Here is a 6734-nt window from a genome sequence, read left to right as displayed (position 1 = left end):
AAATCCTAATCACAAAACATTGTAGCTTAAGAGAAAGTGTGCCAGAACTGATAATATTATGTATTTTGAGAGAAATTAATTGTTGATATATAGAGCCAAAAAACTATTAATAGACAGTGTTATAATCCAGGAGTGCGTGGGACTATCAGCAGAAAAAAAAAAAGTGAATGTAGAAGGGTTCTTAACTATCAATTTAAGGATATTGCAAAATTATGTTTTATCGTGAGGCGGAGGACTAGTTCCGGTAGGGCGGCCACTATGTTGTACGACTGGGCGCGAGATTTCGGCGTTAGAGACTAATTAACATCGTTGTCCATAGAGAGAAGAGGCGTGCAAAATTCCCTGTGCCAGTTAGTTATTAATTGTTTTATTTATTCATTTATTTACTTATTTATTTTTAGGGGGTAGGAAACAAAATTTAGGATGTAGACAGGTTAGGGAAACTGTCTTTGATAAGGTAGGAGTGAAACACCAGCGACACACACACACACACACACACACACACACACACACAATTCAATTTAACACCTATACAATGAAATGTTTTTTCTACCAAAAATTAAGGTAAGCCCCTGAGGCGACAATTAATTGTTATAACACATTCATTTAAATTTCTAATATCATGAACTGATTAGTTATGATTGTTCCCGGTGCAGGAGGTCCCCACAACTCCAAGGTAACAACTAATTTCTAGAAAATAATTGTGAATCAGAAGAGAGAAAAAATATATGAAAACTATTTGTTATTTAGAAACTAACATGAATAAAAGTCAATCTGGTCATCCTGGAGTTTTTCCGGTGCTTTATAGACCTCAGGCCAAAGCGCCGCCGTGTAAAGCAAGATCAGAATTATTAGGCATAAACCATGACTGGTGGCAGCTAATCTAGTATTTCTCTGTCTATTAACAACAGCTAACTCAACACTAAATTGAACAACAATAAACTAAATCAAAACTAAATTGAATAATAAACTAAATCAAAGCAGAAGTAATCCAATACCAAATTGAAATAAATACCCCCAAATTTAATTAAAGCTTTTAATTAAAACAAAGAAACATCAATCAACCTTTTACCCCCCCACCCCCCCCGCGTGACAACCACAGATGGAGGAGGGAGAGACACGAACACCCCATTCTTTTCACCCCATATTTCCCTCTCTCTATATTGTTCTTCTTTACTTTCCCTATTAATGAAAATAAAAAGAGAGAAGGATGAGGGGACATGGAAAAAAATAAATAAATAAATAATGATAAATAAAGAAGAGTGGATGTTCAAGAGGCGTCAAGAAACACACCTTCCCGTATTGAACTATTGAAACCTGGGATGATCTGAAGGAAGAGGTGGTTGTGGCAAACAGTGTATACGTGTTGAAGGAGAACCTGGACAAATATGGTTATGGAGACACCACAAAATGAGCTTTGGCTTGTGTGTCCTGTGCAATACAACCAGGTAAATACACACACGGATCTATTGCTATATTTGGTAACGTGTGTGTGTGTGTGTGTGTGTGTGTTGTGTGCGTGAAGAGAGAGAGAGAGAGAGAGAGAGAGAGAGAGAGAGAGAGAGAGAGAGAGAGAGAGAGCTACCATTCTACGGTAATATATGGTAAAGAAACGTAACATAATAACTTACATAATTAACTTACGAAAATTAAGTAATAACTGTAAAAAAAATCCTAATCATTATTGTTCTATGTCTGTGTAACTCTCTCTCTCTCTCTCTCTCTCTCTCTCTCTCTCTCTCTCTCTCTCAGCTAGCCTCTCCCAGGGTCCCTGTCACTTTCTAGTTCGTTATCATCCTTATCATTCCTTTTTATTAATATTATACTGTCTTGTTTCTATGTGTGTGTGTGTGTGTGTGTGTGTGTGTGTGTGTGTGTGTGTGTGTGTGTGTGTGTATGTGTGTGTGTTATCAATATAATTATCAGGTATTTTTCTAGACATTGCATCATGTTAACAGACACACACACACACACACACACACACACACAGGATATTTACTCAATATTTTGAAAGCACCTTAGCTTTACCATTCCCTACACACACACACACACACACACACACCTTTGAAAATAGTGTCAATCCGCTTATCCGGAGAGAGAGAGAGAGAGAGAGAGAGAGAGAGAGAGAGAGAGTGTGTGTGTGTGGAGAGAATGTGTTGTATAGTTTATCCCTGTTTGGTGCAGTCAAGACAAATACTGCAATGAAGAAAACACCACATATACCTATTCAGCCTGGTGGTGTTCCTTCCATTCCAATACGTTTTGAACAAGGAATGAGAGAAGGGCAAGAAGGGGTTGGAGAATTTTTTTTTTTTTTTTTTCGTGTTTCTCAGTGCCTGACGTAAGATGACTGTCTCCATGAACAAAACTCGACAATCCAGTAACTAGAATTCTTCCTAAAACTTGGTGTATTTATATATTTACTCTATCTTTATTATGGGTTTAGGGCGAAGGGTGAGGAGGAAGGATCGAGGCAAAGGGGACATTTTTTTTTTCATTCTGGCTCTGGCGCAATATATATATATATATATATATATATATATATATATATATATATATATATATATATATATATATATATATATATATATATATATATATATATATAATTCACGAATAAAACTTGATTGTTAATTAACGGATATACTTTAGAAAGTCTGATGTATTTATTTGTTTATTGTTTTATTTTTTGATGCGCTTAAGAGAGAGAGAGAGAGAGAGAGAGAGAGAGAGAGAGAGAGATTTCTTGTTGTTTGACGTGTTGAAAGGCAATTACCAAAATATTACTTAAGAAAATATAAGCTGTCTTCAAGCTTTGTGGATTTATTTCACTTTGCACAATACGTTTCGCGCATTTAAAGGAGTAAGGGGACAGGACGTGGACAGGAAGGGTGGGGTTTGACGTCATGCATGAAAATACGTATGTGCTCCTAGAGTTAACCAATCAGCGCTTATTTTGAGTTGACAGATGTCGCTGGCCAATATATATATATAAAGGCGTGAAAAGCGCGGCAGCGTCAGACACACACCTACTACAGAAGTATAAGCTACGTTCCTCTCGTGCTCTTATTACGACGCATTTCTGCATTATCAAGAGAAAGAAAGACATCAGTTACCAGAGGGAAAACTTAAGTTCCTCTAGTGCACCTACTGCGCCGTTTGCTCGCTGTTAATCAAGAACCGCCGTGGTTCCTGAGTTCTTTTTTTGTGACTGAGTACCAGCGAAGCGAAGGCAAGTGAAAATGGCTCCCATGGTGATCGACCAGGACCCTGTGAATGTTCAGCCGTATGAAGATATCCAGCTGGACGCCACAGACTTTGCTATTAACTTCGACGAGATTGCAAGCCTCGCTGATATGTTCCCCGACTTCGACAACTCTAAGATCATGGAAGAGAACGGCCTGAGTGTGGACCTCCCCCCTGCCGCCCCCCAGGCCGTGGTGGTGCAGTCCGCCATCCCAGACAACTCCGCCCTCTTTGACGCCTTCTCTGACCTACAAGACCTGCAGCCTCTGTCTCCTGAAATGTTTCTGCTGCCTGCCTCAGATATGTCCGTTCTGCAGCCTGCATCGAATACCTCGTTTGTGCAGCCTGCACCAAATGCCTCGTTCCTGCAGCCCGCTTCTGCCGGGACACTGCTGCAGCCCGCTTCTCCAGGGACACTGCTGCAGCCTGCTTCTCCAGGGACACTGCTGCAGCCTGCTTCTCCAGGGACACTGCTGCAGCCTGCTTCTCCCGGGACACTGCTGCAGCCTGCTTCTCCAGGGACACTGCTGCAGCCTGCTTCTCCCGGGACACTGCTGCAGCCTGCTTCTCCTGCTGGATACTCCTTCACAACTGAGCCTGAGTATTTGCAGCCCCAGCCTGCCCAGTACGTGCAGGCTGTCACCGTGGAGCATGCAGTGCCTGTGCTGTCGTCCTCAACAGTCAAGAGGGAGGGGACTTCTTCTGAGGAGTATGCCGAAATGCCCAAGAGGCGTGGAAGGAAGCCCAAGTACCCAAAGGGAACGGCCCCTCCTCGCCGCAGCCGCCCCAGGAAGCAGAAGGTTTATGAGATGGAGCCCTTGCTTGATGAGACTCAGGAGAAGAAGCGCAAGAATGCTGTCAACGCCAAGCTTCACCGTGACAAGCAAAAGAAACTCAGAGATTCCCTCTCCACACAGCTCCAGGAAGTGACCGCTGAGCGAGATAATCTCCTGAAAGTTGTGGAGGATCTGAGGCGAAGTGAAGCTAACTTGAGGTTGCTGCTCTCCAACGCCCTGTGAAGTGACTGCTTCACTGCCCAATAGCAACCTGAATAGCTATAATTGCCCAGGATAGCAGTGAATAGCGCTGGGTAGATACAGACTGCTAGACGCGTCTTGTCATCTGCCAGCCTACTAATAGGACCTCTAACTGGGCCTGTTGCTCGTCTGACGTCCTTCCTTGGCGACGCCGCATTGTGTCACCCAAGATGACTTCTACGCCGCTTCTGAGTTGACCTCCAGCTGCAGCGATGACCTCGGCCACCCTGCCAGAGTTGACCTCGTTCCTCCTGCTCAGTGTTTCAAGCTGACCTCGCCGCAGCTGAGGACTAAGTTTGCCTGCTCCATAACCACCACCACCACACGCCCCAGAGAAAGAATGGGCGTTGTTAGCCCTCTTTCTAACTACACTCACATGCACTCACCTCACTCATACACCCCACAGCTACACTTCCTGCAAACTGTAATGATGTTTCCTTTTCAGACATTAGCTAGTTGTTGAGCTGTTTGAACGTCACAATTCATGTGCAGTTTTTTATATCATCAGTTCAATCTTTTAAGTTGAACAGTCATGATTCAAGTTAATTGTGGAAACTAGTAATAATTTTCTAGTTACATACTCAGGGAATAGTCTCAGTTATGTACTAAGAGCAATGGTCAGTTACAAACTTGAGTAATGTTGCACATCTGCATGGTAAACCAATTTTTCAGCATTATTATTTCCCTTTCAGTCGCATGGCTCTACCCAAGCTTAGACTCCTCGTATTGCAGGCAGCTGAAGAGCATGGAGGCAGTGACTGGCAGTGGACACCACAGCAGCATGCAAAGCCGCACACACTCGTCTGAGCCACACCTGTCTGCTGCTGCATCCGCTGAGCCCGTCTGTTGGATTCCGGAGGAGTCATGGGTAGGAATGGAGTCTGTAGGGATTGAATATATTATGCTATATTTTCTGTATGTCAGGTAGGGGTAGAATCGAGTTCTTGTTTAGTTAGGATTTGTTTGTGATATTCTAATGTAGGTATGTGTATATGATTAAGTGTTAAGCTTGGTTTTTTTTGTACATAATTTAGCAAAATTAGCATTAATTTTTACTTTTTAATTATTTATTTAATTACTGGTATTTGTGCTTCCTAACTTGCATTTGAATTACCTTGGCAAATTATATTCATTTCATTTATTAAATTTTGTGGGTGGGTGGGGGGGATGGGTGCTCATCTTCCGTCTTCCTGCACTAGTCACTTCACTCTCCCCAGCCAGTGCTTGCAGGATGCACTTTGTGGAAATAATGCCTTGGATTTTTTTCTGTCGCCTTTGGTACTTTCTGAGTCGCAGTGAGCTTAACCGAAGCAACGCCTTTAATTCTCTCTGAGGCAGAAATGGTGTTTACTGAGATGCCCTCAAATTATTTAGTGTCAAGCCTTGGTGCTGTTTACTGAAATGGCTTTAAATTCTTTGAGCAGTAGTGAAGTTTTTCAAGATGCCTCCTTGAATTCTGTCCAAGCTTTCTTGTGCTTTACTGAAGTAGTACTTTAGAATAGATACAAGTTGCTGAAGATGCAATAATTCAAATTGCTAAAGGTCCTGTCTGCTAAATTTGAAATCCTTCCGAGCTGCCAACATTGTAACGCACAAGTCTCTTCGTTGACAAATTGCCAAAGTTGCTTAAACATTTACAAATTGCTAGACGCTAAAATGCTTACAAAATCGCTAAATTTGAATCCCATCTGAGCTGCCGAGAATGTAACGTACAAGTCTCTTTGCTCCTTCGGTTCCTTCTCTGCCTTGTCATGTGGTGCTTGTCAACTCTGTCAGTGTGTGGCTGGATGTGTGGCCCACTTTTGCTGGGTGAGCTGGCGCTGTGTTGACTTTGACTTATACTATCTTTTCACATACCTTGCCCCCCCAACCCTCTGTTTGTTACAGAGTGGAGGGTTTACTTGTGTGAGTGTTTGTGTCACAGCATTTAATTCTTCCTCTATTTCTATTTTATTCCAGTGTTGAGGTAAATTCTTGCCTATAACTGTCACATGAATCTCTCTCTCTCTCTCTCTCTCTCTCTCTCTCTCTCTCTCTCTCTCTCTCTCTCTCTCTCTCTCTCTCTCTCTCTCTCTCTCTCTCTCTCTCTCTCTCTCTCTCTCTCTCGTTTATCTTTTTTTTTTTTATTTACATCAACTTATTTACTCATTTGTTTATTTTTATATAATATGGCTAAGGATCTGGTTAATCTGTTTAGCAAACGTTTAACAAACTTGAAACATTTTGTATCTAATTTTTCTTTTCCCTTAGTGTCTTGTGTCTACTGTTTCTTGTTCCAATTACTTATTTCTAATAATCTTTTAAGAATTTGTAATTCTGCCTAGTGTTGAAATACTGTAGTTTAATCATATCCTCACTATTTTCATTACTAGTATCTTAGCTAAATCAGTCTTTGTACTTTTTCCTGGTGCCAAATCCTTAATATTTACACATTCTTCATTCTTTTCTTAG

Source organism: Scylla paramamosain, chromosome 47 (assembly GCF_035594125.1).
Source record: "Scylla paramamosain isolate STU-SP2022 chromosome 47, ASM3559412v1, whole genome shotgun sequence".
NCBI lineage: Eukaryota > Metazoa > Arthropoda > Malacostraca > Decapoda > Portunidae > Scylla > Scylla paramamosain.
This window is presented reverse-complemented; position numbering follows the sequence as displayed.